Source organism: Oryctolagus cuniculus, chromosome 1 (assembly GCF_964237555.1).
Source record: "Oryctolagus cuniculus chromosome 1, mOryCun1.1, whole genome shotgun sequence".
Classification (NCBI taxonomy): Eukaryota; Metazoa; Chordata; class Mammalia; order Lagomorpha; family Leporidae; genus Oryctolagus; species Oryctolagus cuniculus.
The window spans coordinates 59,160,450-59,185,460 of NC_091432.1; the positions used below are offsets into that span (position 1 = coordinate 59,160,450).

Sequence of the window (25,011 nt, forward strand, 5' to 3'; positions counted from 1 at the left end):
ACAGGCAGAGTGGACAGTGAGAGAGACAGAGAGAAAGGTCTGCCTTTACCGTTGGTTCACCCTCCAATGGCTGCTGTGGCTGGCACACTGCGCTGATCCAAAGCCAGGAGCCAGGTGCTTATCCTGGTCTCCCATGCGGGTGCAGGGCCCAAGCACTTGGGCCATCCTCCACTGCACTCCCTGGCCACAGCAGAGAGCTGGCCTGGAAGAGGAGCAGCCGGGACAGAATCCAGCGCCCCGACCAGGACTAGAACCCGGTGTGCCGGCGCCGCAGGCAGAGAATTAGCCTAGTGAGCTGCGGTGCTGGCCAAACAACATTTTTTATTTTAATCTCAGCTACTGGGCAATTAGGGCAGAGAAGGAGCATAAGGAGTGGAATAGGAGGTCAAAGTAAAAGGTGCTAGAAACTATAGTTCTTAGAGCCCCAACAGGAGGTGGAGGAGAGCATAGTTGCTTCTCAGGCCCCACTTGGCTCTGATGGCTCACACAAAATTTGTGCAGACTTCTACATTAGGTGGTAGTGCTGGTAGCCAGGGAAAGATGAAACTCTCCCAGTTTCTCAGGCTGCCACAGAAAACATCAATCCCCATCCCCCTCCAACAGAATCTGAAAAGCAAAATACACTCTGCACAGAAGCAAAATCCCTTAATACTTTCAGTAATCCACATGGAGGCAGAACTCCTTCCCTCTGTTCTGTTAGTCACTTCGGCTCTGTCCTGACACAGACAGCACCACACAGATAGCACGGGAAGGGCTGGAGGAGCAAAACGCTGGGAAACACTAGAGTTTAAGGAGTGTGATGTGATGGCTGTTTATTACTGAATATTCACTGTCTGTGCCACAGTGCCCTCCTCCAAGGGAGAAGCATAAATCCCCATCTGCCAATGCTGGTCCCCACCATGTGACTTCTCTGCCCAGAGGAGGACAAGTCCATGTAGTCCATGTCAACTCCGAGTACTCGAGCTCTCACCTTCTGCATAAGAAGACGAGTCCTGAGATACGGGATTATCTTCTGACTGGTGTGCCACAAAGAGAGGACCTGTAGCATAGGTCCAAAGTCTAAATGAAGAGTAAACTTAAATCTGACCCACATCTGTGGCAGGGCTGCAGGTGACACACAAGTATACATGACTAATTTACCATCCAAAGTTGGGACACTGTTGAGAGGGAGAGGGTTCATATGAATAATTGCATGAGGATAAGCTACCTAACCCAGGATTGTCCAGTGTAAACTAGGATAAATGGTCACCCTGCACTTAAGAATCCCACCTGAGCTGTGAATTCATTCACTCACCTTGACATAGACAACAACAAACTAAATTGAAGCCTTAGCCTGTGTTTCTCAGTAACCAGGGACCCCAAACCAGGTCAAGAACAACTCCAGGCTCAAAAGTCAGCCTCCTCTCAAGTCCAGTCATGGGGATCGTGAGAACAGAGACTTTATCCATTTCAACAATGAAAGCCAAACACCTCACAGAGATCCTGGCACCTAGTACGTGTCAATAAATCACGAAGCCTATCTGAGGAGCCCTGTAGCTACCTGCTATGTCTATCTGTCAGCTTGGGGGTGGGAGGAACATGGATGGGGGATGATAATTGCATTCCTAGTAACAGAATTTCTGCAGAGAGCAGTTACAAAAAAATTCTGGCAAATGGCAAGAAAGGCCTCCTCTTATTTACTTGAAGGCACCATGTGAGTTAGCAGTGGGCCTAGGAATGCCTCCCAGAGAAACCATTGGTGACCTTCGGTGCCACTTTAGCCACTAAGTGTAACCATCTGGACTGCTGCTAATGAAGTTCTCAGTGTGCCCTCCACACACTACTTTGTGCTTTTCTCTTTTTTCAGAAAACAGCTCAAGTCACTAAGGCCACACGGCTCACCTCAGGTCAGTGACCTCAGAAAAGGGAAAGGGAGATCCATTAGAATCACAGAATTTTATTTAGAAGGAAAGAATTATTTCTTATGATAGCTGGCAGGTACAAGGCCTTCTTTATTGTTAATCTTTAGGCTATATATTCTCTGACATATGGTATATATCATAATTAAAATTGAAAAACAGTGACAATACAAAATGAGCTAACTTTTCTAAAGAAAAGGGATAGTGTAATTGGTCCTTTTGTCCAAGGATCAAGGAACTAAGTAGATGATAATTTAGGGATAAAAGGAGGCAAAGGATGCACTCTTTCTGACCCGGATCTCCAAGGTGTTCCTGTGTTGGGTGCTCACTGCATGTACCTAGAGCTGCGTGGAGTGTGCCCTTCCCACCTGCAATCAGGCCTTAGCCATGGCATGTGATGTACAGCAACAACATACTTGCTCATTGGCCACAGTACCCTGTGCCACCACAGGAACCAGCAGACATCCTTGAAGGACACCTGTCAGTCTAGGTGAAAACCTAACTAAAGGAGTGGACTGGTTTTAGAAAACCAACAATGATGGGTCTTCAAAAATTTCCTGGAAAAAAATGTATATCATGAGAACAACTATGCATGGATTTAAATTCTTTTTCATTTTTATTTTATTTGAAAGGCAGAGAGAAAGAGTGACACAGAGGGAAAAATTCCTTCCATTGGTTTACTATCTAAATGCCTATTACAGGCAGGGCTGGGCCAGGCCAAAGCTAGGAGTTCAGAATTCAATTGGTATTTCCCACAGGGGTGGCAGGTGTCCAACTATTTGAGCTATCACCTGCTGCTTCTTAGGATGCACATTAGCAGGAAGGTATATGTGGAAGCAGAGGCAGCACTTGAACCCAGGTACTCTGATATTGGACGTAGGCATCCCAAACAGTGTCTTAAACACTGTGCCAAACACCTATCTCCTCAAAATACACTTGTCTTTAAAAAATTTTTAAAACTATATACTTACTTCATTTATCTGAAAGGAGGAGAGAAAGAAAAGGAGAAGGAGATGGGTCGAGAAAGAGGAGAGGCAGGCAGGGAGGGAGGGGGGAGAGGGGGAGGGAGGGAGGGAGGGAGGGAGATCCTCCATTCACTTGTCACTCCCCAGAAGGGTACAAGCAACATAAACCTCAGATTCATTTGATGCAGATGGTCTATAGATACCACTGAATAAATCTCATCACATGTATACACACACATATCATACATGCACACAAACAGGCTCAGAAATCAATGCTTTCCTGATTCGCAGACAAATGAGGGCCTAATAAAGATAACACTGGTAAATTTAGTTAGGAAATCAGCCCACGGAAAACTGGAGGATATCACATGGGGCCTTTCAGGGAAGCGCTGATGTAATTAGAGAGAAGGAATGGGAAGGACCAGATAGCTCTGATGATGAGATGTGAAGTGTCCCAGGGAACTGAACCAGTGAAGAGACTGTCTTAGAAGAAACCTTAGGGATCAGCCTGAAGAGCCCACGTCAGAATTTTCTCATTACCATCCCTTTCATGCACCTACAAAGCCTTCATTTAATACTTCAATTTTGGTATTTTTCCTTTTTTAAGAAAACTTTTATTTAATAAATTTTGAAAGTACAACTTTTGAATTATAGTAGCCTTTCCCCCCATAACCTCCCTCCCACCCACAACCATCCCATCTCCCACTCCTCTCCCATCCCGTTCTTCATCAAGATTCCTTTCAATTATCTTTATATACAGAAGATCAACTTAGTATATACTAAGGAAAGATTTCAACAGACTGCACCCACATAGACACACAAAGTATAGAGTACTGTTTGAAGATCAATTTTACTGTTAATTCTCATAGCACAACACATTAAGGACAGAGGTCCTATATGGGGAGCAAGTGCACAATGACTCCTGTTGTTAACAGTTGACATTCTTATTTATGATGTCAGTAATCACTGGAGTCTCCTTTCATGAGCTGCCAAGGCTATGGAGTTCACAAACTCCGACTTTATTTAGACAAGGTCATAATCAAAGTGGAAGTTCTCTCCTCCCTTCAGAGAAAGGTACTGCCTTCTTTGATGGCCTGTTCTTTCTGCTGGGACCTCACTCACAGAGATCTTTCATTTAGGTAATTTTTTTTTTTTTTTTTGCCACAATATGTTGGCTTTCCATGTCTGTGAAAATCTCATGGGCTTTTTAGCCAGATCCGAATGCCTTAAGATATTTTCATACTTTATAACGTGAACATGTCTTAACTTTATAAAATTTTTATTTCAAAAGTGTTAAATTTACAAAACAAAAATTGTGAAGTAGTACGAAGAGTTCCCATTTACATGACACTCAGCTTCCCCCATTCTTAACATCCTATAAAAGTAGGATATATTTGCCACAATCTACAAACCACACTTGACTTTCCCTATTGACATATTAGTGTATTTGTCACAACCAATAAACCACATTCAGCTTCCCCTATTTTTCCTTTTTCTTTTTTTTTTTTTTTTGCATTATTTATTTATTTGAAAGGTAGAGTTACAAGGGGGGCGGGAGACACACACACACAGATCTTCCATCCACTGGTTCACTCTACAAGTCGCCACAATGACAGAGTTGGGCCAGACAGAAGCCATGAACCAAGAGCTTCTCCCCAGTCCCCAGTGTGGGTGCAGGGGCCCAAGTACGTGGGCCAACTTTTGCTGCTTTCCCAGATGCATCAGTAGGAAGCTGGACTGGAAGTGGAGCAGCAAATCAGTGCCTATATGGGATACTGGCATTGCAGGTGGCAGCTTTCCCTGCTATGCCACAGCTCTAGCCCCTCACCTATTTTTTCAATCCAAACTTCCTCCATAACTCCCACTCCTATCAGCCTCTAGTAATAAACATTCTCTGTCTGCATTTCTTTAAGCTTCTGAAACTTAAAAAGTATTGCTGAAAACCTAAAACTGTTATAAAAACAAATAAGGTCTATTATAAGAGGAGGAGGAGGAAGAATGTTGAGTTCAATCAGCATAGTATTTTGGGGTTATCCGGTGAAGGAGAACTTGGCCTCATACACACTTCAATAGGCCAGGGAAGATATTCTGAATGGTGATGCTGAAGCATACTGGATAAGAAATATACATCAGACTTCAGGTTACAGACAAATGCTTCAGTGTTTCAATGATTAAACTTAAGTTGTGTGAGAAATGCAATTTTGCACAGACATTGCTCTTTAACCACACTATAGGCACCAAAGCACAGCAAGTGTGAACACAGGTTCTAGAATCATACAGTCAAGGTCTGCATCCCACATTAACTGTGTAACCTTCAATAAATCTCTCTGCTTTTGTCATAGTAACATTGGGATAAAAATAGCATCCACCTCTTGGGGTTGAAGTGAGCGCTTAGAAAGGTACTGGTGCTCAATAATTTCATATATTTTTTATTTTTTTCCATGAAGTGTCTAAGGATTTGGCTGCTCTGCATGAAGACTTATTCTTACTGCCAGTAAGTAATCACCTTGGTTACCAAATTGTGAGATTTCCTACAGTTTTATGAAATGCGTTTGTATCAAGAAAATATCAGTTGCTCAATAGGTCCTTATTGAACTGAACTACTGAGGACAAGAGAAGGAGTTCCTCCTGAGCCACTGGTACTGGCTAAGAACTAAACTAAGGGTACAAATAAAAATAGTCCTTGCCCTCAAGAAACTACTAGTCAAGCAGCTTCAATAGGTCATTCATCATTCATGGAGTACTACCAGAGCCCCGAAGCCCAGGATACACAATCCAACCTGGGATTCAGAGAAAGCTTCCCATAAGCAAAAGATGTGACACCAAGAAGTGGGGGTGCTGCTAGAACACAGACCTAAAAATGTAGAAGTGGATTTGGAGTGGGGTAGAGCCTAGAGAAACATCAAGATACATACTGGAGAACGCCTTCACTGCGGAGAATGGACTGGGGAGGGCAATTTCGGTGAGAAACTTACTCAGAAACACAGGAGTTGTAGAGGAAGCCTCGTCTTCTTAAAGAATTCCCAAGTAGTCGTGAACATATTGCTGGTAGAAGTGTGAATGGTAAAGGCCATTGTGATGAGGTCTCACATGCAAATTAGGAAGACACTGTTAGAAACTAGAGGAAAGATGGGCTTTGCTATAAAGTAGCAAAGAACTTGACTGAATCAGGTTTGTGCTTTATTGTTTTGTGGAAGGTAAAGCTTGGACTGACAAAACTGGGAGCTTGCCAGTGCTGTGGCGCCATCTGTGATTCTAACATTCCATATGAGCAGGGGTTCAACTGATGGTTGCATCACGTTTTTTTCTTTTTTTAAAGATTTATTATTTATTTGAGAGGCAGAGGTACAGACAGACAGAGAGAGGTCTTCCACTCACTAGTTCATTCCCCAAATGGCCAAAACGGCCCGAGCTGGGCTTATCCAAAGCCAGGAACTAGGAGCTTCTTCTGGGTCTCCTACATGGGGGCAGGGGTCCAAACACTTGGGCTATCTTCCACTGCTTTCCCAGGCCATTAGCAGGGAGCTGGATCGGAAGTGGATCAGCTGGAACTTGAACCAGTGGCCAAATGGGATGCCAGCACCACAAGCAGAGGCTTAACCTACAGTGCCAGCCCTGCTGCTCCACTTCGGATCCAACTCCCTACTAATGTACCTTGGAAGCAGCAGAAGATGGAGCGAATGTTTGTGCCTCTGACATCCAAGTGGGAGATCCAGACAGAGTTCTAGGCTCCTGGCTTCAGCCTGGCCCTGCCCCAGCTGTTGTAGCCATTTGGGAAGTGAATCAAAGGATGGAAGATCTGTGTCTATAACTTCGCCTTTCAAATAGATAATAATAATAATAAAAAAAACCTGGGTACTCAGCTAACGCTAATTCTAAAGAAAGTATTGAAGGTGTGTGGCTTGGTTCCTCCTGACTGGTTATACTAAAATTAGAGAAGAGAGAAATTACTTAAAGACAAAATTGTTAAGCAAAAAGGAACTGGTGCTTAAAGGTTTGGTAAAGTTCCAGTCTATCCATATTGCAAAAAATCAGAAAGCATATTCAGAAGAGAGCAGTGGAGTACGGCTAAGGGACTGTTTGATAAGGAGATTAATATGGGTATGAAACACAGACTTAATCAGCCATCCCAGCAGGAAAACTGCCAGTCTAACTGCAGAGGAAGGAAATGGGAAGGGACAGAAGGAGGCTGTCAGATTTGGATTTTACAGGATGGGACCATAAAGCTGTTCAGCAGGGAACATGCTCTATTCTTCAAGACAAAGGAGGAATGAAGCTGAAGAACATTAAGAGATCAGGATGTCTGCCTCTTAGGCTTCAAAGGTGGTGGGGGGCACAGCTGTGCTTTTAAAGGGCCACATGGTCTCCACCCAAAGTCCATGGGGACAGGTCCTCTTAGAGGTGCAGGAGCAGGTAGCAGGACCCTGGGGGTGCAACTCATGCTTGGCAAAGTTTTGGGGTCTGGGCTACAGGTCCAGAAGGTGTAACCAATGCCCCAGTGGCTCCCAAAGACAAGATTTCAGCTCCAGTGGGCTGGGAGGATGGAGCATTGGACCAAAGAGCATTAGTTCTGAGCTTTAAGACTTCAGAGTTCCTCTTGTAGCTTGCACTTACTCTGAACCTGATACTGCTTTATTCTCTCCTATTTCTCTCTTTGGGAATGGAAATATCGGTCTTCTGTTGTTGTTTGATTTCGTAAGTTCACAACTGAAAAAGCAATTTGCCTCAGGATGAATCACACCTGGAGTATCACCTAAATCTGATTTAGATGATATTTAGATGAAACCATATTTTAGACTTTAGAGTTAATATTGGAACAAGTTAAAATTCAGGGAGCTTTACCAATGTAATGAATGTATTTTGTAAGTGAAAAGGACATGGATTTGAGGAGGCTAAGAGTGAAGTTCATTATAGACTCCAAATTTCATATGCTGAAATCTTTATTCCCAATGTGATGGAATTGGAAGTTAAGGCCTTTGGGAGGTGATTAAGTCATGAAGGCTTTGTTCTCACGAATGGGATTAGTGCTCTTATAAAAGAGACTTCAGGGAGTTCCTTTACTCCCCCCCACCCCCCCACCATGTGAACATACAGTGAGAAAACGACTATCTGTGAACCAGGAAGCAGGCCCCCACCAGACAGCGAATCTTGTGGCACCTCAGTCTTGGGCACCCCAGCATGCAGAGCCATGAGAAGTGAATTTCTGTTGTTTATAATCCAACGAGACTATGGTATTCTGTTATAGCAGCCTAAACATACTAAGACACCATAGATGAGGAGTGAGTCAAGTCCTATTTATAATTGTTTTTCATAGACAAAGATCAGAGCCAGGTAGGTCATCTGGCCACGTGATCAAAAGACATTATCAGGACAAGGGAAAGAACAGGGTTTCTGTCTATGGCTATGCATGTTGTATAGCTCACAACTTATGCAGCTTTACATGGTGGGCTGCAAAAGAGCTTGCATATCTGGCAGGGGTAGGGAATGTCCAGCCTGTGGGCTGAAGGAGGCCAACAAAATCATTTAGCTGACCTGGCCGAGGCAACTGCAGGCAGGACTCAACACTCAATATATCTTACAGCAGACTAATTTTTTAAGTTGATAATTTTGTATGGCATGTGAAAGATGTTATAAATGTGTAAATGGCACATGTCAGAAAAAAGGTCTCCTATCGCTCATGGATCTAAGCTCAGCTAACTCACCGTTTATATTTTGTGACTTTGGGTAAGTCATTGCCCCTCTATAGTCTTCCTTATCTGTCGTAAAGGGCCTGAACGTGGCTTTCACACTTATGGTTTTTGTGAGATGCCAAATGACTTGGGTCCATGCCACTGTCTGTATCTAGGACTGAAGACTTTATAAAATAAGTCCCTTTAGTTACCAAAGCACTATCCAACTAGAGGCTACAGTTTAGGGCTACTCCAGTTTTTCATTCTTAAAGCAGACACGAAGCTATCTTAGCACTGGCTCATGGTGAAAATTGCAAGGATTAAGGGGTATTAACTTGGGCCTGCAGGGGCCACACTATTATTAAGGTACTGAGCCAGGTAAACAGCTCATACAACTGCCTTAACTCTAAGAAACCCAGCAGCTACTAAAATGAATTAGAACACAGAAATCGGCAAATGGCATCAACTGCATTTTTCTGTGATTGACATAAAGCAAGGAACAGCTACAATAATAGGACTCTGGCGCTCAGATCCTATTCTCAGAAGGCTGCCCAGATGATTCTGCCTGTGTTAACTAAGCAGCTGGCCTAAAATTAGCATTGAGAGAACACTTTCTGTTGCACCTTCTATTTGCAAAGTGCTGTCTCATCAGTGTGATCAGCTCTTCTTCGCTCTGGTGTCACCACCTCTGTCTCAGCCAGATGAGGCAGGGGCTGCTGAGGCTACACAGGGGCTGCAGCTGTAAACACTAAGAGCTGGATTTTAGCTCTTGTGTCTATAATCCCTTGCTGCCAAACCCTGTTGCTCTGAGCCCCTGCTGGCTACGTAATAATAAGTTTCAGGAATCATTATCAAGCTTGCTACTGCGTTTCTACTCTTTTTACTTGATCTCTCTAGAAATTATTTAATTGGGGAAAAAAACTACATTAAAAATGTGTTACCACCTGCTTAATTAAAAGTGCTTGCAAAATCTACAATGTTTTCTGTAACAGGGGATTCTGGCTTGTGTAGTGTAACTGCAAACACTCAGGTGTGCTAGGATTCTTGCACAACAATGCAAAGTCTAATGCTAAAGGTTTTTAGATAACGAGGACTTTTTGCAGGAAAGGAACACTATGAAGCAAAACTCAAGAACACGTTGGGACAGGAGATGGGCCAAAGAGATCATCAATATTTCTTGGTGTGTCCATGGGAAATCCAAGCCCAAGCCTGCAGGGGGATGGGAGTGGGCAACTGGGGCTGTTACTGCTCTTCTATCTGTATGAGGGCCTTTCACAAGGCTTTCACAATGTTTCCTGACATGCCTGCTTTTTTTGTTGTTGTTGTAAGATTTGTTTATTTTGAAAGGTAGAGTGATAAAAAGACGGACAGAGGGAAGGAAAGAAGAGGAGGACAGAAGGAAGAAGAGAGATAGGGAAAGAGAGTGCGGGGAGAGAGATCTTCCATCCACTAGTCCACTCCCCCAAATGACTGCAACATCTGGAGCTGGGCCAAGCTGAAACCAGAAGGCAGAAACTCCATCTGGGCCTCCCAAGCAGGTGCCAGGGTCTCAAGCATTTGAGCCATCATCCACTGCATTCACAGGTGCATTAGCAGGAAGCTGGATTAGAAGTAGAGTAGCAGGGGGCCGGCGCCGCGGCTCACTAGGCTAATCCTCCGCCTAGCGGCGCCGGCACACCGGGTTCTAGTCCCGGTCGGGGCGCCGGATTCTGTCCCGGTTGCCCCTCTTCCAGGCCAGCCCTCTGCTGTGGCCAGGGAGTGCAGTGGAGGATGGCCCAGGTGCTTGGGCCCTGCACCCCATGGGAGACCAGGAAAAGCACCTGACTCCTGGCTCCTGCCATCGGATCAGCGCGGTGCGCCGGCCGCAGCGCGCCGGCCGCGGCGGCCATTGGAGGGTGAACCAACGGCAAAGGAAGACCTTTCTCTCTGTCTCTCTCTCTCACTGTCCACTCTGCCTGTCAAAAAAATAAAAAAAAAAAAAAAAAAAAAAAAAGAAGTAGAGTAGCAGGAACTTGAACCTGCATTCCAACATAGGATGCAGGCTACCCAAGCACTGACAGTCTGCCAGGCCACAACATCCACTCCACAACATTTTTTTTTTTTTTTACAGAGTTGGACAGTGAGAGAGAGACAGAGAGAAAGGTCTTCCCTTCGTTCGTTCACCCCCCAAATAGCTGATACAGCTGGAGCTATGCTGATATGAAGCCAGGAGCCAGGTGCTTCCTCCTGGTCTCCCATGCGGGTGCAGGGACCCAAACACCTGAGCCATCCTCCACTGCCTTCCAGCATGGCACTGCTGCACTAGTACAACAATTCATACCTCCCACAGGGCTCCTGTCCAAACTTTTCAGTTAAAGTCCTTTCCTAGACTGAATCTGGCCTTTGGTTGGATTTATGTTTAAACCTCTCATCTACTTTGTGAGACAAGATCAAAAGTCTGCCAACAACTGCTTTAGTGAGCCAACATTCAGAAAAAAGTCTCACAAAGCAACATACAACATGGAAACATTTCTTCCCATTTCTGGCTCCCATAAGGACTGATTTTCTCTCAGTGCGCTTGGTCACTTCTTTAACTCCTTACTTTTCCAAAAGAGAAACGAGTTACTCAGAAAGCTGCCTCTCCCTTCTATCGTATCACATAATTGCAACAGGTACGATGCAGTATTGGGAAGTCTGTCGTCACTCTGGACCCAAGAATTAGGCAGACTTTCCCTCTGGGTCCTGTGTCGGACACAGCTAGAACCCTTCAGTACAGGCCGTGATCCTTAGACACATAACCTGCCTGAGAGCAGAGTACACACAGGATCTCCGATAGCTGGGCCTATGCTGGTATGAGCAGAGGGCTCCCAGATTTCTATTGGCACAAAGGGAGTTACATGGATGAGGAGAGATTTTTTTCTTTCAGCATACAACAGTTCAGCAAGGGACAGAATATATAAGGAATGACCTGGATACAGGCTGTCAACTTGTTTTTAAACACATGTGAGACACTCCCTAGAGTCCTGCAATATTTCTTGAAAGAAGGAGCAAAGTTTCTGCTGTTGGAGGAAATGCGCCAATGAAGTGTACATGTAAGGATCTGCAGACTGTTCAGATCTAGGCCCTTTGGTTTATGATTCTGAATCAACATTTACTCCTTCAAATTAGAAACATAAAAAAGTCTTATACTCAAATAACTCAGCATTTACATATGATGCCCCTTATGGTCAAAGGCCCTCTTCTGCCATCTGATGAATATGGAAACTACATCCTAACATTTACATTTTAAGTCTTCCAGTAGGAAACTATGGAAGTTCCACTCCAAATTCACTCTCCTGCAGTCTCTGCACTGCTTCCAGCCATGCACAGAAGACCCACAGAGACTACCATGTGGCTCCCCTGCCTTTGACTTCTGCAGGAGTTGTCAATAGGAAGCCCCGGCAGAAAGCCAGAGGGTTGGTGGAGAGCAATGGTATTTATGCCCCCAACTCTTCCTGTTATGTTATTGCATTGCACTTTCTCTCTCCTGAAAACCACAGCTCCTTTTCTGGGTTCTTTCAGGTATATGTGTGGTAATGGTTTCCTACCACGATTAGCCCTGGAGTACTGCACAGTCTTTGCAGGTTTCCTTTAGCCCTGATCATACCTTTGGCAAAAGACTTTGCATTGAGCTCTTCTCAAATTACCTGGTTTAACCACATCACCTGTTTCCACTGGACCCAAACTGATTTACCACATAATCAGTTCTTTTCCATTCTGGGCCTTGTTATAGTTACCTGGGTAAACTTAGTGAACCTTTACTCATATCTGAGCCCAAGACCACTAGTACACAAAATGGGATGCAATGAAATGGTAGGGCCAACTGGATCTCTGTTTCTCAAACTCAGAAATTTTAAGGTTAATGTGCCTTCTACAATCTAGTACAAGGTCTAGCCCAAGAAGTACTCCATGTGTGATAAATGGTAAAATTCTAAACGATGTATCATTCCCATTTCATTTCCATTTCTTACTCCACTAAACCATGTGCTCCTGGAAGAGGAGCTACTGAAGAAGCCATGTGTTGAAGTTTATATAGAGTAAGCATGAGATTGCTTGTTCATGGTGACTGAAAATGATACAATATTTCATGCTTTCCTGAACATTTCAAACTCCATGGGGCAGTGCAGAACAGCAGGAGCATGGGCTCTGGATACAGGCATCATTTATTAAATTAGATTCACAACACATTGTGCCAGGCTGCCTCTCATGGAGATGTTACATAATTAAGGGTAGAAGTGACTTATCAAGAATGTGCCAGAGAAATGAAATCTTCAGAAGCTCTGAGAGCCAGCTGATGCCTCCAGATAGTCTTGTCTCCATCGGCAATGCTATCCCCAGAAGAATCTCTCCTGTGAACATTTTCCAGCCATAAAGCTGCTTAACGTCAAGACAAATTCTTCTTCTACCCTGCCTCATCCCTTATCCGAGCCTAAAAACATAGACACTGTTTGAGGTACTTCAAAAAGTTCATGGGAAATGAAATTTAAAGATAAGTTAATTTTGGTACAAACAGTGTTTGACATCCATGTGTACAAGAAGTCTTCAAAACGTTCACGGAAAATACATATTGTGAAAAAACTAGGCATGAATTTTAAAAATTGCTTGCATCAGAATAAACATATCTTTTACTTCCATTTTCCATGAACTTTCTGAAGTGCCCTTGTATGACCTATTAACAGCTTAGATTATTGTATCCAAAACTCAAATGTACCCTGGGTCATGAATCTGCCTGTACTGAAAGCATGATTAGGGGGTCAGGTATTTAGCCTAGCAGTTAAGATGTTGTTTACAGGATGCCCATGTCACACATCAGAGTGCCTGGGTTTGAGTGCTGGCTCTGGCTCTTGATTCCAGCTTCCTGTTCATGTGGATGTTGGAAGGCAGTGGTCAATGTCCTTTGTGGTCCAGCTCCTGCTACTCTTGTGGAAAATCTGGATTGAGTTTTTAGGCCCAGCTTCTGCCTGATCCAGTCCTAGCCATTAGGAGCATTTGAGAAGTAAGATAACAGATAGGAACTCTGTCTCTCTGGTTTTCTCTCAAATAGATATATAAATAAAAGCATGATCAAGTTTAGGCTACTGGCAACTGGTTAAAAGCTAAGATGTTGTGAGCTTATATTTGATTTGTAGTCAATTTCATTTTAACAAATATTCCATGCTACCAAAATAAAAGTGTTTTCTTTTAAATCACTCATTTTCATCAGTAGCCATGCATAAAAATGACATTTATATATTACCAAAATGGTTAATAATACTGGTATTTGACCAGTAAATGTAGTAACTGTTCAAATAAGCACAATAAACAAGCAAAAAAATCCCTTGAGATTTCAATATGAGTTACTCTTTAACTGGAAGACACACAGACTGCCAACTCTTCTCAAACTCCTCCTGGGTCTGCCCTTCTGAGTTACAGGAGTTCTACAGCACAGACAGTGGGCAAAGCTATAACTCTGCGCAGGCACCGATGACTTTATCCTGACATTTCTGCAATCTTCACTTATCCTTCAACTAAATATTTCACAATTTTAAAAATGGTAGTGAACTATACATAACAGAGTTTACCATTTCGAAGTCTATACTCCAGTGGTGGCATTAAGTACATTTGCATTATTGTGCTACCATTACCACCGTCCATCTCCAGAACTTTTCTACCATCCTATACTGAAACTTAGTACCTATGAGACACTACCTCCCCATTCCCTTCTAGCCCATGGAGAGCTCAAATTACTCAGTGATCTGTCACATTTTAATGAAAATTGGTCAGCAGATAGGAGTTTCACCTTGCAGAAGCATACAGAGAACAACTGGAAGCAGAGAGCACAGGCAGGCACTTCACAGATGCTGAGTGACCTGGGGATCGGGTGCACATAATGATCTGGAGACCAAGGTGGGAAGGGCACTACACAGAAGGGTTTTACTAATAGTCTCCAAATCTGGTTACCCCGGATGGAAATGCATACTCGTGAGGATGTACAGAACTCCTCATAACCTTCTGGGTACTCCTCAGCATCCTGAACCACTAGGGTTCCAAGCAATATTGACACAAGACACTCTCTACACAAGGATGGGCTGACAGAAAAGTTTTCCTGAACACTGGAAATAAAACACAGGGAAAGGAATAACTAAGACTCCAACAACAGCAGCAGAGAGGACAGAGTTCTCACACCTAAGGGATGAGAAGAACTCATGGCTGTATCCGTAGTGCTAGGTCAGCAGTGGCCTCTGTACAGAGATTGGAAGCCACCACAACGACAAGGGAGAGGTACTCGAGAAGAGAATAGTAAGAACAAGCGTAAGACAGCTGACAAAAGCAGTAGGTTCAGCTGAAAGACTGCAAAGCCAAAGAAGGGGCTCATTTTGTAAGATACTAGTTTCTACTGTATCATCCATGGAGGACTCACAGAAGTGGGAGCAAAGGGCTCCCTTCTATCCCTTGGCAACTGAAGGCTGAGGATGAGCAAGCCTATGTACCAAATGCTAACGTAGCCTCACCCAGGCCCACAAGGGCACGGCATTCTGGATGATCACTGCATTACACAATAACAAATTGAAAAGTATAAGAGATTATTTTTATAAAGAGAATCAACTAAGGGAAAATTGGTACAGAGTTAGATTTCTGTGTGTGTGTGAATGCATGGAACTCCACAGTTTTACTAAATACCATAATATCCAGGTATATAATCCTTCTTAACCCCTTCAGCCAAAGCACTCCCAGAGTCTAGGGTTCTCTCCCAGGAGCTCTGAGGCCCCTGTCAGACATCTACATATTCCTAATATTGTGACTCTGGGAGTCTATATCAGAAGACCCTTGGATAATCCTGCAAAATCAAATGCAGGGAGCATCTACTTCTGCAATTTGTTGTCATGTCACAGTGCTTCTTTCTAGCATGAAATATATGGACTACCTATCACGTGAAAAATATGGTACACTGAAGCTTAGACAATGCCATTTCCATCAGATAACTCTTAAAATATTTAGAAGAAAATGGGGTAAAAGCGTAAGGTGTTTGGTTGTCTGTATAACTTACATATTATCTTGGGAATTTTGATAATTTTATTTCCTTTTAATTTGTTAGAAACTAGAAGGGAGTCTGCACTCACTGTTCCGAAATCAGAAAGAATAATGTTGCAATTAAAAACCACCACTATTAATCACCTGGGTACAAAATTGGTTTGCAAATTATCTCAAGGGAAGAAGTGATGGCCAGGTTATGGGAAAGGAGACTGACCATGAGAGAAAACCATTCCTCCCCTCTAAGATAGGGGATGGCTCAGTTGTTGAACAAGTAAAGATAGAGACCACAATCACCACTGAATTGAGAAAGTGTGGGTAGTAACACTTGATGATCGCTTAATGTTATCTTGAGAAGACGTAGACTTTGCTGAAAATGCTTCCTGATTGATTTTGGTCAGAGGTCTGAAATTTTCAGGGACTGTTAAAAAAAAAAAACTTTAATACAGCATTGAAATAAAAGTGAATCCCACCTTCTCTTAAGCCCACCAATTCCTTTGAAATAGGGACAAGGGATAGCTAGGCCCCTGGGGAGGTGACAATAAAACCTGGTGGTCTCAGAGAACTCACACTGAGTTGTCCCTTTGTGTCTCAATGCACAAACTCCACAGGTCAGTGAAAAGGAGGCGCTGAAGAATGGTGGTGAAAGGATCATGTAAATGGAAAGGAATACGGAGAAAAAATGTGTGAGAGAACAAAAGACTCACTCACATTCAAGTTTTCTGAGCTAGACCTTTGCCTTCCTAGACGCTAATACACAGCAAGGGGTAAAAAGCAATAGAGAAGTTAGAAAATCCAGAGGATTAATAGTGGAGGTCATCAAAAGAGAAAACTGAGAAAATGCAGACAGGAAGAAATTATCATAAAAAATAACATTTCCCAGTTTGAAAGAAAGATGTAAGTTTTTTTTTTTTTTTAATAAATGCCATAGGAAATGCTGAGTAAGATGAATAAAAAAGAGCACATATGGAGATACATTGCTGTAGAATTTCAAAACTCCAAGGCAAAAGAGAAAGCAATAATCTAGATCTAGAGGCAGATTATCTTCATATTTCTCTTCAGAAATTCTAGAATGTCAGAAAACCATGAAAAAATATCTTTAAGATTTTAAAAGAAAATAATTTTCATCGTGGAATTGATGCTCAGTTACAATGAAGGTGGCCTGGTGGCTGGCCTGGTGGTTGAGATGACTGTTGCAACGCCTGCATTCTCTATCACAGGGCCCGGGTTCAATCCTCAGTGCAGCTCTTGATTCAGCATCCTGCTAGTGCAGATCCTGGGATGCAGGGGTGACAGTGCAAGCAGTTGATATCCCACCACCCATGTGAGAGACGTGGGGTGAGTTCCCAATTCGCAGCTTTAGTTGTCCAGACCCTGCAAGCACTTGCTGAGTAAACCAGCAAATAGGAGCCTACTTGATCGCTCACTCACTCTATCTCTCAAAGAAATAAAAATTAAGAAAATATGAAAGGGGCTGGCACTGTGGCATAGTGGGTAAAGCAGCCACCCGCAGGGCCAGCATCCCATATCGGCTCCAGTCCTGGCTGCTCCTCTTCCGATCCAGCTCTCTGCTGTGGCCTGGGAAAGCAGTAGAAGATGACCCAACTCCTTGGGCCCCTGTACCCATGTGGCAGACCTGGAGGAAGCTCCTGGCTCCTGGCTTCAGAATGGCAAAGCTCGGGCCGATGCAGCCAGTCGGGAAGTGAATTAGTGGATGGAAGATTTCTCTCTCTCTCTGCCTCTCCTTCTCTTTCTGTGTAACTCTGACTTTCAAATAAATAAATATTTTTTTAAAAAAGAAAATATGAGATCAAAATGATATGATTTTTAGAAATGCAAAGGACTGAATATATCCTATGTCCTGCTTCTGAAAAAAAAAAAAAAAACTACCTAAGGGTACATGTGAGCTAAATGAAGAAAGGAATTCTAAAAATAAAAAGTAGGAAAACTAATAATGAGTTACCTAACCTTTACGTGCCAATGACATTAGATTTCAGAACCCAGCTCTGCACAAACAGAGGAGAATCTTAAAAGAATATTGCCAGGAAGAAAGTGGGTTCCCAATACTAAATATACAATCAAGAGGCTGGATATATTAACAATATAGTGAAGAAATGCACTTCTTTTGTTTGCAAAATAGTCTAAGTATTTTAGGAAGGAAAATATTACAGAAAATATTGAGATACAAAATACATAAAAGAAACAGTAAGATGAAGTCAATTAAAATATGACAAGATTTTGAACAATTAATGGAATTTAACTGCAGACTTTGGCTACAAGGAACTGAATACTTAAGGAGCAAAAGATTCACAGAGAACTGTACTTCCTTTCTGGGGGATCCAGTCACATAGCTGAGCTCAGTAATTACTAATTTTTCTGCAAAATTGTAATAATGATAACAGTAGCTCCATAAGTGAGTGCCTAACACCTTCCAATGCTGTGAAAAGGTAATCCATTGATCATGAAATCTCTGATTACCACAATTTAACCGCTAAGGAAATCTAAGCATTGAAAGGTGAAATCATTTTTCTGATGGCTACTTTTGATCACTGTACATTAACAGGTCCTTGTAATGTGATTGGTACCAGTTAACTGAAAAAGTTGGTTAAAGCAAAATTCCAATCCCTTTAAGCCTTATTTTAATACAAAATTATTTCATCTTAAAATGTAATTCACCAATCTTTTGACAGAAGGCATTGTTCTTTTCTTTGGATATTCCTCCTCTGACGATAGTTTTGTGTCATCTTTCTTATGAAAAATACTTAAAATGCAATTTCTTTGTGTTCAATTTGCATTCCTTTAAAGTAGAACAAGGAAGTAAAAGATATTTGTGAAACACTGAGAGAATACTTCTAGAATATTACTTACTATTGTTTTCAATTTTTCACAGTTGCCTCTCCACTCCTAACTCATCAGAATTGTTCAGTTTATTTATTTTCATCTACTTGAAAGAGAGAGGGGAAAGAGAGAGTCAGAGAAAGATCTTCCATTCAATGGTTCACTCCCCAAATGCCTACAACAACCAGGGCTGGGCCAGGTTGAAGCCAGGAGTCTAGAATTCGCTTTGAGTCTCCCACATGGGTGGCAGGGACTTCTGCATTTAAATCATCATCTGCTGCCTTCCAGGATGCATTAGTAGGCAAGCAGGATTGAAGCAGGGTAGCCAGGACTTGATCCAGCAGTCTGATGTGGGATATGGTGTCCCTAGCAATGGCTTAACCCACTGTTGCACAAGGCCTGCTCCTTATTATCATTTAAAAAAAAGGAACTTGCTTAAGAAGTATTTCATTAATACTGAGTCTTAAGAAGTATTTCATTTAGTTTTCATAGAAATAATTATTTTGGGGACTAGCATTGTGGCTTAGCAGGTTAAGCTGCCACCTGAGATGCTGGCATTGCATACGGGTGCTGGCTAGAGTCCCTGCTGGTCCACTTTTGATCCAGTTCTCTACTAATGCACCTGGGAAAGCAGCAAAAGATGGCCCAAATGTTCTGGTACCCATGAGTGAGACCCAAAAGAAACTCCTGTCTCCTGACTTCAGGCTGGCCAAGCCCTGGCTGTTTGGGGAGTGAACCAGTGGATGGAAGATAGATAGATAGATAGATAGATAGATAGATAGATAGATAGATAGATAGATCGATCTCTCCCTCCCTCCTTCTCTCTAACTCTGCCTTTCAAACAAATAAATAAATCTTTTTTAAAAAGAAAGAATTCTTTTTCAGAATTCATATTTGACCAGTACTAGCATTTGCAATATTTAATTAAAGGATATAATTACAATAACAAGTATAACAGAATAAACAACCCTGGTAAAAAAGTTATCTTCCTCAAAGTAGGCATTTAGCTTAACTTATGAAAGCAGAAATAAATGGGAATGATAGTAAATCTTCTCTGAAGGGACCTCAAAATGTTAGCAAGAAGTTAGATTTTTTAAAAAGTGTATGATTGTCTTTTACCATTACGCATCCATTACTTGGATAAATGTAATTAAAAACTGTCCATAAAACATACGGACATCAGCATGATATAAAGAAAATTTAAGTTGGGAAGCACAAACATTCTGAATTATGACGCAGGAGGATCATTAAGGGAGCGGGGGGGCTCAATCTCAAGGGAAGCAGTGGACAGAAGGCACACGGGAGTACCTCTGAAGGCTTTGTCCCAGAAGCTTCCCACAGCGCGGCCTACGGGTTACCCTGTGGTGCAGGATCCAGACGGCGCCTGCGCAGTGCCCCACAAGCTGCACACCTGAGGACCTGTAATCAGGCACAGCCTGTCATGGGACACCATGGAGCCAACCCGCCTAGCCTGCCATCTGTCTACCTGATTGCCTCTGTAAATTCACGCTTTCATGCTTACTTGGCCACTAGATATTTTATAGAACCCCTCGGTCATGGTTCCATATTTTTACCTGACTCAGAACCATGGAATCAGCTGCACATACATGGAGAGATCTTTTGCATACCATGGACTTAGCTTGAAGGGAAAAATGGAAGATGGCATCATGCTCTGAAACAGGCTGTGTGTCTCTCTCCAGCCAAAAGGATGTTTGGTTGTACTTCATATTTTTCATAATATGAAAAACAATATGGCTTTTCATTTTATAAATGTGTAACTATTAAGTATTAGGAGAGACATTTCCTTACCCAATTAAGAATCAATGGACTCTGTAACAATTTTTCTTGCAGTAGTATTGAGGGGTTATAGAAGATCTCCCGTGGTTGAGGTAGAGCCAAATTGCTGGGTCATAGCCAATGTCCACAGCAGGCAAGAACAATTAGCAACTTCAAGCAATTTTGTGTTCATATTTGTTTGGCGAGCAAAGTTCTGTTTTAGTAGGCCCCTGTGCTGTAATTACAAGGGTCAGTACAGAAAATATTGATAGAGGCCAGGTACCTACAGTGGGAGATTCAAACACACTCAGGAAATGTTCTTGGGGAGTAGAATAAAATTATTTAACAATTTGCTTGTAAGTACAGCCACTAGAAAACAGGAAGAGAGAATATGATTATGCACTGGAGACATACTGTTTGCTCTATGACTATCCAAAAGTTCTAGCAAAGGAACACTCCACAGCACTGTTTTTAATAAGAATTTACATAAGGTTGTAGCTTCAATCCTTTCTTTGTATCTGGGAGATAGTACTGAACTTTCAGCTCTAAAAACTTAAAAACCTTCAATAAATTCTACATTTGGCTTCAAGCAAATGGATCTAGAAATCTACTCTTGTAGTCACAGTCAGGGTCCCATCAAATTTTGATTATAAACTGAATGCCCTTGTATAAAACAGATGTAGAAGATGGAAAAGTAAAAAGCAAAAATGCAACATCATCGTATCCCAAAGTGTTGTGGAGAGTGACAAGGAATCAAAAACAGTTTTGCTAAAATCAGTAGGCTGTGAGATAGGAAAGGTACCCTTTACGTGTCAGAATATCTACTGATGCAAAAACAGAGTCGGCAAAGAGTAGGAGTCATACACACTTTCCCAGACATGATAGGGGAAACCTATTCCATTGGATCTGACTTCATCCGTTTGGGAATTCCTCTCCACTCTGATGCCCGGGGCGGGACATATTTGTCAGGCATGTTACTGCTATGCTCTGGTTTAGAAGAGCTGCACTTTTAAGGTAAATATGAAAATTTGCTTGGGTATTTTACCTGTGCTCTGGCAGAAAAGCAGAGCCATACCGTGTCACATATCTATTGAGTTCAGAAAACTTGACCCTATTCATTAGTGGAACAGAACCAGCACAAAGAAGCTCATAAGAACCCATAAATTTTCAGAGCTAGTTATTAAGCAGACATTATTTTAAAAGTTAAGTGTACAATTAAATTATATTGAAATAAGGTAATAAAATTCATTATACTGCATTTTACTATGCTCTTGGGCTATCTGCCTCTGTCTTATACATGTGATGGAAATATTAGATAATAAAATGCTATTTTACATCTTTTACCAACCCTGTGTTCAGTAAGGCCAAGTTGGTAGGTTGAAAGTGGCCACACTGGGAGCATTCACACCACAGAAAATCCAAGCACCACAAATCAGGGATTGAGTTACGATTTTCTTGATATTTTACAAAAGTGATGTCTTATGAACATATTATGAAAGTGATGGATGAAGTGTTCATAGCATGAATGAAAAATGTGTCATTACATTGTGAGAAGCACCAAAAATTCAGGATGTATTCCTTCCACATTCAAAAGCTATGATCTGATTCAACTAAGAAGTTGCTCATGTTATTGACAAATAAGCAAGGTTCTCATATGTGCCATTATTATTTCCTTTGAGTTTTTATTTATTTATTTATCTTTAAAGATTTTTTTAAATTGAAAGGCAGAGTTACAGAGAGGCAGAGGCAGAAAGAGAGAAAGAGAACTTGCATCCGCTGGTTCACACCCCAGATGGCTGTAATGGCTGGAGCTGTGCTGAACTGAAGCCAGGAGCCTGGAACTGCTTCCGGTCTTCCATGTAGGCACAGGGACCAAGCACTTAGGCCATCTTCTACTGCTTTCCCAGGCCATAGCAGAGAGCTGCTTTGAAAGTGGAGCACCTGGACCTGAACCGGTGCCCATATGGATGCCAGCACTGCAGGCAGCGGCTTTACCCACTATGCCACTGCACTGGACCCTCCATTTATGTTTAAATAAATGAAACTATCAACGAATGTTGGGCCTATACTCATTAATCACTTGCAATCAAAGATTGCTATGGATACAGAAGACTAACAAAAATCGAGGGAGCACATTGAGAATCAGTTGTAATGTAATCAATAAAGTACACTCTATTTTATTATGAATTGCATGCTATACATGCTTTAAATGAGTAACATTTAAAGTATGGTTAAGTGTGTATACTTAAGCAAGTGTTTTTTTTTCATTCCAGAGAACTGGCTGTTGTGCGGTACCAGTACATCACTGGCCCTAATCCAGGCAGCAGGGAGACTGAATTTTCTAAGGAACTGTACAAAACTATTTTTCTTCTAATATGCCCATTGCCCTTTATCTATGGTCTTTACCTGATGTCCATTTTAGTGCTCAAAATATTTACTTTATCAGCCTTGCTTTTGCAGGATAAGTGACGATCACCAGATGGCAACAGGGTTACACTTAACCCTGGGCAATTAGATGCAGGAGATCAGCAATTTCTGGGTTACAATCATATACACACAAAAAATGCATATACATATAGGATAATTAAAGATTTTCTGTACTTCTCTAACTGGGTAACTTTCTTCACAGCAAATGCCCTTATCTTTGAAACAATCATTCTGCAATTGTGCTTATAATTGCCTGTGAAGCTCGTCAAAAGTATAGATTCCTGGGACTGGTATTACACCACAGCAGGTTAAGGCACAGCTTGGGATGCCAGCATCCAACATGAGCATCAGTTTGAGTCCCAGGTGCTCTACTTCTGATCCAGTTCCCTGCTATTATGCCTGGGAAACCAGCGGAAGATGGTCCAAGTGCTTGCACCCCTGCCACTTACATGGGACACCTGGATGGAGTTCCTGGCTCCTGGCTCTGACCTGGTCCAGTCCCAGCTGTTGCAGCTATTTGAGGAGTGAACCAGCAGATGGAAGACCTCTCTCTCTCTCTCTCTGTGTGTGTGTGTGTGTGTGTGTGTGTGTGTGTGTCTGTCTGTCTCTGTCTCTCCCTCTCTCTCTGTACCTCTGCCATTCAAATAAATGAATAAATCTTTTAAAATAGCATAGATTTCTGGGCTGTGCCTCTACAGAGCCCAATTTTGGGTGAGGTCCAGGGACCTACATTTTTAATAAACACGCCTAAGTAACTCTGAAGGCAGGAGGTAGCTCACGGCTCACAGTTTGAGAAACACAGGGCTGTAGGACACTGTGAACATACAGGAGGCAGCTCATCTATACACCCTCTGCTTTCTCAGCAGACTAACTTGTCGCTCCCCCTCTTCGTGGAGGAACGACACAGGACCCTGCGCTGTTCTTTCGTCTGCTCGGCCCTCCCCGGGTTTGCTGCTGGTTCTTCCCGGGTTGGCTACCATCCCTTCCACCTCTGTGGAAGGGCAGTTCCCCCTGGCCGCTTTCCCCACTTCCGCAGGGGAGCGGCACACCGCCGGCCGGCTCTCTCGGGGGGCTGCACAGGTGTTCCCTCAGATGTTCCCCTTAGATGTTCCCCGGTGCATGCCGTCTCTCTCCTCCTTTATAGTCCTCCTCCGCCAATCCTAACTCGGCTGCCCACACGCCGAGTACGCTGCTCTCCTCCAATCAGGAGCAAGTCCTACTGTTTATTGGTTGAACTGGAGGCAGCTGTGCGGAAGCTGTTTACTTCTCTCCCAGCGCCATATTGTGGGAGAGCAGATGCATAGAATAAGTCTTAATTCCAGTAACTCAGTCCAGTCCGGGCTGCTCCCCACAGATCCCCCTTTCTTTTTATTTTTGGCGTTGATACGCTCCTGTCTTCGGTGCCCCGTAGCACACACTCTGCTCTGCTTGCTAGAGTTGCCACAGGTTCTTACAAGTCCTATCAATCAGGCAAACCGAATCCGGGTCCTCTCTTCACCATGTTGTGAGGAGGTTTTTAGGCGCTGATGCGTGCCTGTATTCGGTGCCCTGCAGCGCATGCTCTGCTCTGCCCGCAGGGGCTTACAAGCCCTAACAATCAGGCAAACCGAATCCAAGCCTTCTCATTGCCGTATTGTGGGGGAGACTTATTAGTGTTGGTTCGTGCCTATCTTCGGTGACCTGCAGCTCATACTCTGGTCGAGCTGCTTGCTGGTGCTTACCGCCTTAATCAGGCAGACCGAATCCAAGCCTCCTAATTGTTGTATTGTGGGGAGGCCTTACTGATGTTAATTCGTGCCTGTCTTCGGTGACCTGCGGCGGATAAGCTGCTAGCCACCGCAGGTGCTCATCGCCTCACTTAATCAGGCAGACCGAATCCAAGCTCTCTCATTGCCATGTTGAGGGGAGGCCTTTCTATTTCTCTATTTCTCTATCTCCGGGCATTCCTATTTCTCCCATTTTACTTCTATCTTCCAGCATTCCTATTTCTCTCACTTTACTTCTAAACTTCTATTTCTCTTATCCCTGCAGCTTCCCGGCGCCTCGCCCCGCTGGCGGGCTCCGCCCCGAGGCTGCTTCTCGGCAGCTTTCCGGCTCTGAGCCGCTTCAGCCCGCGCCTCTCTCATCTGCGCGGCTTCGCGGCTCTGCGCGGCTCGGCTTTGCGCGCACACTCCGCGGTCCCCGCGCTAGCCCCGCGTTCCCTATGTACTTGAGCCCCGCACGCTCTGTCTGCGCGCGGCAGCCTCCGCGAGTCACACAGCGTAGCTTACGTGTCCGCCACTAGCATTCAATCTAAGTTCCCCGGGCTAGCCTGGCGAATTCAACCCAGCTTACGTCTCTGCCCCAAGGTTTGGCTTCCCGTGCTTTGCTCCCCAGGCTAATCAGACGGATCCCAACCAGGCTTACGTT

At 43.2% G+C, this 25,011-nt stretch overlaps 1 protein-coding gene across 9 annotated transcripts in view; it reads right to left on the reverse strand.

Moving 5' to 3' along the window:
• Positions 1 to 25,011, reverse strand: part of SYT9 (synaptotagmin 9) — a 409,891-nt gene that overhangs the window by 156,719 nt on the left and 228,161 nt on the right. The window lies entirely within an intron of this gene.